Below are 6,567 nucleotides of genomic sequence, written 5' to 3' on the forward strand. Positions count from 1 at the left end.
TTTATCTTGTTATTTTTTTTACATATTCATAAGACTCTAAATTGTTTTTAGAACAAGATAGAGGGGTAGACAGGCAAAAACTAAATGCCTTTTATATATGACTCAGGTTGTAAACACTCAGTTTTCTTTTCAGCATTTTAAAAACATATGAATATTTTATTTCACACTTACAGAAAAGTTGTAAGAATTTGCCCACAGAAGTCTGTGTCTCCTTCATCCAGGTTCCGCACTTGTTAACATTTAACTACATTTGCTTTATCATTTCTGTCTCTCTCTCGTATGTGTGTGTGTGTGTATGTGCATGTGTGTATATATAAATGCATGTGTACACATATTTTCTGAACCATCTGAGAATGTTGCAGATACGATACCCCGTTATCCTTAAATGCTTCAGTGTAAATTTCCTAAGGACTAGGACATTTTACATAACCGTGTTACAACTATCAAAATCAGGGAATTAACTTTGATACAAAACTACCATCTAATCCACAGATCCATTCAAATCTTTCCTGTGCTCCCAATAATGCTGTTTTACCAAAAGGAAAAAAATATCTGTATCTTTTCTTCTGACCCAGAATTCAATCCAGGATTATGTGTTATACTTGCTCATTATGTGTGTTTGGTTTCCCTCAATCTGGAAGTCCCCCAGTCTTTTCTTTTGTGATCTTCATGTTTTTGAAAAGTACTGGCCAGTTATTTTTAAAAATGTCCCTCAGTTTAGGTTTGCCTGGTGTTTCCTCATTATTAAATTCAAGTTATGCATTTTGGGCAGAAATACCACAGATGTGATGCCATGTTCTCAACATCTCATTGCAGGAGGCGCGTGGTGTCCTGTTCTGTTACTGGTGATGGTTTAAAGGCCTTCTCAGCACAGAGAGATTACATGTATATGTCTAGATACATACATACCTATATCTGTTCATCTGTTAAAAATCGTGAGTTCAAACTCGTACCTGATTCCAGTTCAACCCCACAGGGTTCGTTCCAGCATCCACCCTATCCATATTTACAACTCTGACAGTTACAAACATTACATTCTCTGAGAGTTACAAACCTGATTTTCTTTTTCTTTTTTTTTTTTTTTTTGAGGAAGTTTAGCCCTGAGCGAACTGGTGCCAATCCTCCTTTTGCTGAGGAATACTGGCCCTGAGCTAACATCTGTGCCCATCTTCCTCTACTTTATATGTGGGACGCCTACCATGGCATGACGTGCCAAGCAGTGCCATGTCCGCACTCTGGATCCAAACCAATGAACCCCGGGCTGCTGAAGCGGAACGTGCGCACTTAACCGCTGCACCACAGGGCCGGCCCCCTCAAACCTGATTTTCTTTATCCTTGATATAATTGCTCATTTCCCCTGTACGTGACCAGTTTCTGACCCTGCTACGCTGGCTGATTCCTCAGCCCCAGCCATCTCTTTGGCTCTGACCCTGATGTCCTTCCAGCCCCGCCAGCCATGACTGCCTCTACAAAAGGAAGGGAAAGGGAAGAGGGTCTAAATACTCGTTTTAAATATCCCAGGTGCACACAACCCTAGCCACCACCCCTATGCTCCTCTTTCTCTGGGTTTAACTGTTCACAGCTCGGGGATTTCATATATTCATCAATCTAACAAATACTTATTGAGCTCTGTCCTGGGAACTGTAAATGCAGATAAACTTTGTGCCTTCAAAGACCAGCCTAGCAGAATAAACAGAAGTACACCGATCATTAGAAGTACTGATTCAAGTCTGTTGGGGAGCACAGAGGGAGAGCACCCAACATAACCTGGGCAGTGCTTCTGGAATGCTTCCCAGAAGACATAGTAACACTGAGGCTGGATCTTGAAGAACAAACTTGAGGTGGAGGTGGGAGTCAGGTAGAAGGAAATAGGATACAGTCAAGAAAAAACCAAGGCACCATCACAGAAATTCACAAGTATCTCAAGCAGCTTGCTAGTCTGAGAAATGAGGCTGGAGTGAGAAACAGAGGCCACACCTGGTCTTTTAGGATTTGAGAGTCTTTAGCTTATGTAGGTGGAAGCCATATATGTAGACATCAGCAGGCAGATTGTATGGAGAAGAGGCTTTAGCACAAAATCCAGACAAGCATCAGCATTTAAGAGCAGGGTTAAGGAGAGATGGGGTGGCAAGAGAGGTAGGAGGAAAACCTGGAGAAAGCAGCTAACAGTATCAGTGAAGCTAAGGAAGGAGTCGTCTCCAGGGTCACTTAAGATGAGGACTGAAACTTCCGTTGGATCTGATAATTAGGAGGCCCCCAGAGACTTCTGTTAGTGTACTTTTGGTGAGGTGGAGGGGGCAAAAGCCAGATTGAATAAATGGGGGTTCAGGAAATGGAGACAAGCAGTACAGTCTATGCTGAAATCTTTTAACTTCCTCCTTCCTTTCTTTCCCAACCCTTGCTCGACTACAATACAAAATCGTTCGCATTTTCTCCTCTGTATCCTCAGCAGCGAGTACTTTCTCTGAAACATAATAGTCACTCAATAAAATTTTGTTGAAGAGTAACCCCACACTCTGACCAATAGAGGGAGCTGAAAGAAAGTCACTCTCGCCTGTAGAGGGAGCTGAAAGAAAGTCACTCTCGCCTGTAGGGGGAGCTGAAAGAAAGTCACGAGGGGGTGTTAACCTAGGAAGGAACTGGAAGAAAACCCCTGGAAGCGTTAACCACACACTCTGACCTCTAGGAGGAGCATCGAGCTTCTTGTCTTTCAGACATTCCTGAGGAAAACTTGCCTGAGGAGTCTGCATCAAGGAGTACCAACTTCAGGTAATATTTATTAATATACACCTAGTATGTATCCTCTGTTTGTGGCAGTAATACCGATTTTCCGTTTGTGATAATGATATGAAGTTTTCTGTTAAATTTAGCAAATAATATTTTTAATATATTTTAAAAAATAAATATAACAAAGAAAAAGTAAAGAAACATCTTAAGTAAACAATAGTATGAGTGACAGATATTCTAGATATGGCTAAAATCTTCAGAGTAAAATATAAATCAGAACTCAGATCCACGGAAGCATCGGGTCACAGTGGTGTGTGGAATTGTCGGTATGAAGAGGTTAAAAGCTGTTGAATGGGTGCAATGCTCGTTTTGGCTGCCTCTTTGGATTCTCTCTGGAATTCTGATTCTGCCCTTTCTTCTCCTATGGAGTGTGGTGAGAGCAGTCTGACATCTCTCCTTTAGCTTCCGAGAAGACACCCGCCTCTCACCTTGAAGGTCAAGGGGGAGCTTGGTTGGGGCTCAGGGCAAAGGGGCCTACGGAGCACTTGAGGCCTGGTTTGCTAGGTCCTGGTTTGCTTGGACCTGAGGGGTTTCCCAGGGACTTTCAGTGCTAAACAAGAAAGTCCCGGGCAAACTGGGACCAATCAGTCACCCTAAAAGGTTTCTTGCCTCCCGTAGGTGTGGTTTTTCTTTGCTTTGTGTTTCCTTACCTGTCTCTTCTGACTAAAGGAGTGGTTAGAGCTCCAAAGCTAAGGTCAGCATGTAGCCCTCAGAGAAAGAAGCTGCTAGTCTGGGTCACCTGAGCCCTATTTTGTGCAAAAGAAATTTTTAGTGTCATTCATCTGGTGGTTATACTGAAGTGTGAGGTGAAAGCCTGAGGTAGTAAAATGTTTCTCGTCTGAATCCGTATTTCAGGCATTTATCTCCCCCAGGACCTGTAGGGTGGGGGTGGGAAGTGGGGGACTGTGGCTGTTGTAGGTGGTGGGTCAGGAATTCTAGGATTTGTAGTCCTGGCAGTGTATATTTCCTCCTCAAAGACCAAACTAACATCTCATAGCAGTGTTTAAAATTATTTTCTTTTTTGTTGTGTTTTTCTTCATTATTTATACATTTTTAAATTATAAATTATGAAGAAAAAAAGCTCATTAAAAAAAGTAGAAGCCTTATAGAAGTATGCAAATAAACTCCTCCCAGCACAGCCGTCTCATCCATAATGTAATAGTTTGATTTGTATACCTAATTACCTTTTTCTATACATATGCAAACATATTTACAATATGTACACATGCATAGTTTTAAACTTTTTATTGAAGTATAACATACATACAAAAAAGTGTACAGCTTGATAAATTATTACAAAACTGGATGTTCTGGGAATGTTCTAGAATGTTCTATGTGACCTAGGTGATGTTTACATGGATTTATTCACTTTGTGATCATTCATAGAGGGTGACTGGCTAGAAATGGGCACAGGGGGGCACACTTCAAGAGTTCTGGAATGTTCTATGGGACCTGGGTAATGATTACATGGGTTTATTCAGTTTGTGATAATTTGTAGGGGTGAATGGCCAGAAGTAGGCATTCGGGAGTGCTTCAGGAGGTCTAGAGTGTTCTATGTCGACCTGGCTGATGGTATCTGGGTTCATTTTTACCAACTGTGTAGTATTCTCTTGTATGAACATTCCATAATTTATCTAACTAATCCTTAATTGGTGGTCCTTTAGGTTCTTTATAACTTATTAGTATACACAAGTAATAACATATATTTATCTTTGCTTCTGTAAGTATTTCTGCAGGAGAGATTCTTAGAAGTGATAAGTTGCTGGGTTAAAGGGTGTGTACATTTTATTCATTATTTTCCTTTTGCAAAGGTAATACAAGTTCAGTGTAAAAACTTCAAACGGTAAAAAGAGCATATAGGGAAAGGTCCTATAAAAGGTCTTTCTTCTGCCTTTGACCCCCAGTTCCATAAGGTCCTTCCTCAGAAGCAACCACTGTTGTCAGCTTCTGGTGGTTCTTTCAGAGGTAGTCTATTCATTTACATATTTTATAGGCACTGCCTAAAGCCATACCTCCACCCCACCAAGATTGTATTAATTTATAATCTCACCAATAGAATATGAGAGTTCCCATTACCCATTGGAGATGATTCAAGAGTTGTGAAAAGATTTGAGTAAAAGAAACAGATTTTATTCCTTCACTACTTCATTCATTGGGAATACATTCACTTGTTTCAAAATTCCAAAGGTACAAAAGGGCAGACAGTGAAATGTCTCCCTCCCATCTTCATCCGCCAGCCACCATAGCTTCTCTCCTCACAAGCAATCGTGTTTTCAGTTTCTTGTGCATCCTAACAGAGAAAGTTTGTATATGCAAGCAAGTACATCTATATATTCTTCTTTCCAAAATTTTGCACAAACAGTAGCATATTTGTATGAGCTATCACTGGTAATCTTGCCCTCCACCCCTACAAACCTTAGTAACTTAAAACAATAATTGTTCATGTTTTCTCATAAGTCTGTGGGTAAGCCGGATGGTTCTATTGTTCAGGGCCAGGCTCAGCTGATCAGTTGATGAGTCAGCTGGGGATTGGTTGCTCTAGAATGGCCTCAGCTGGGATTATTTGGCTCTACTGCACAGGATCTTTCACCCTCCAGCTTGTTCTCATTGTGGTGTCAAGGTTTCACAAGTATAGAAGCACTCAGGCCTCTGCAAGCCCAGGCTTGGACCTGGCACACCGTAACTGCTACTATTTTCTACTGACCAAAGGAAGTCACAAGGCTATCCAAAATTCAAGGGATGTGCGGAGCTGCAGAGTCACATTGGAAGGGGTGTGAGTTTAGGGAGGGGAAGAGGTAGGGTCATTGATTCTATCAAACACGATGCTATAGGAATTGTTCTGTATCTGACCTTTTTTTCCTGACACTACATCTTGGAGATGATTCCATATTAGTCCTCAAAGAGCTTCTTCAGTTTTTTATTCCACTTTATTTTGCTAGTCCCCTGTTAAAGGAAATTTTGATTGGCTCCCAGTCTTCTGCTGAATTATCTAACATTATCTAAGAATGCTGCAGTGAATAACGTTGATCATATGTGAGATAAATGCCTCAAAGTGGGACTATTGTGTCAAAGGGTGTGTGTGTTTGTAATTTTGATAGATATTTCCAAATTCAATTTTTAAAAAATGTTCAACTTTTTATTTAGAAAAATGTCAAACCTGTGGAAAAGTTGAATGAACACCCACATTCCCTTCACCAGGATTAAACTGTTGTTAACATTTTGCCACATTCGTTCTCTCTCGCTACCTCTCTCTCTCTTTCTCCATCTCCTCCCCTCTCTCTCTATATGTATATATATATTTATGTTTACATGCACATTTTTATAAACCATTTGAAATTAAATTGCAGACATCAAGATCACTTTTTCAGCCTGTATTGCCTAAAAACAAGGGTGTTTGCCTACGTAATCACAATTTTGTTAGGACACCCAAGAAATTCAACATTGATAAAATAATAATATTTAATTCGCAGTACATATTCGAATTTTGCAAATTGTCCCAATAATCTCCTTTAGCGCTTTTTTTCAAAGATCCAAAATTCAGGATTGAGGTCATGCAAATTCATTCAGTTGTCATGTCTCTTTAGTTTTGTTTTAGTATAGAACAGTCTCATACTGTTTTTCATCTTTCATGAAATATTCATTTTGAAGAGTCTGGGCCAGTTGTCTTGTATAATGTCCTGTAATTTGGATTTGTCAGATTGTTTCCTCATGATTAGATTCGGTTAAACATTAGATTGAACACTTTTGGCAAGAATACCACATCAGTGATTCCCCTTGCGT

The sequence above is a fragment of the Equus quagga genome, chromosome 10 (genome assembly GCF_021613505.1).
Source record: "Equus quagga isolate Etosha38 chromosome 10, UCLA_HA_Equagga_1.0, whole genome shotgun sequence".
Taxonomy (NCBI): domain Eukaryota; kingdom Metazoa; phylum Chordata; class Mammalia; order Perissodactyla; family Equidae; genus Equus; species Equus quagga.